Consider the following 1,210-nt stretch of genomic DNA (forward strand, 5'->3'; position numbering starts at 1 on the left):
ATTTTTTAGTCATTTTGATCAGGAAAAATTTCTAAGTTGGACCCAAAAAAAATTTTCTTTTTTTTGACTGAAATCGATTTGGGGGGACCGAGGGAGATTGGAAATTCGTTTGAAAGATGTTTCCTGCATTTTGGCGAAAAACTAGAGACGAAAGACGGAAAAAATCGGGTTTAATTTATGGAATAAAAGGCCAATTTCTAGCTCCTGTAACTTTGGAACCAAGTGAGATACAGCATTCCGGTTTGTGGCGCCATGTAGCCCCACGACTTGGCTACCCACCCCCCAAAGCGCAACTCTCTCGCATGTACGGTTTGCCTACAGTAGCGGTTTTAGTTTGACCTATGAAAACCGAAAAAATCGGCCATTTTTTAGTCATTTTGATCAGGAAAAATTTCTAAGTTGGACCCAAAAAAAATTTTCTTTTTTTTGACTGAAATCGATTTGGGGGGACCGAGGGAGATTGGAAATTCGTTTGAAAGATGTTTCCTGCATTTTGGCGAAAAACTAGAGACGAAAGACGGAAAAAATCGTGTTTAATTTATGGAATAAAAGTCCAATTTCTAGCTCCTGTAACTTTGGAACCAAGTGAGATACAGCATTCCGGTTTGTGGCGCCATGTAGCCCCACGACTTGGCTACCCACCCCCCCAAAGCGCAACTCTCTCGCATGTACGGTTTGCCTACAGTAGCGGTTTTAGTTTGACCTATGAAAACCGAAAAAATCGGCCATTTTTTAGTCATTTTGATCAGGAAAAATTTCTAAGTTGGACCCAAAAAAAATTTTCTTTTTTTTGACTGAAATCGATTTGGGGGGACCGAGGGAGATTGGAATTTCGTTTTAAAGATGTTTCCTGCATTTTGGCGAAAAACTAGAGACGAAAGACGGAAAAAATCGGGTTTAATTTATGGAATAAAAGGCCAATTTCTAGCTCCTGTAACTTTGGAACCAAGTGAGATACAGCATTCCGGTTTGTGGCGCCATGTAGCCCCACGACTTGGCTACCCACCCCCCAAAGCGCAACTCTCTCCCATGTACGGTTTGCCTACAGTAGCGGTTTTAGTTTGACCTATGAAAACCGAAAAAATCGGCCATTCTTTAGTCATTTTGATCAGGAAAAATTTCTAAGTTGGACCCAAAAAAAATTTTCTTTTTTTTTGACTGAAATCGATTTGGGGGGACCGAGGGAGATTGGAAATTCGTTTGAAAGATG

Source organism: Lottia gigantea, assembly GCF_000327385.1.
Source record: "Lottia gigantea unplaced genomic scaffold LOTGIsca_93, whole genome shotgun sequence".
Classification (NCBI taxonomy): Eukaryota; Metazoa; Mollusca; class Gastropoda; family Lottiidae; genus Lottia; species Lottia gigantea.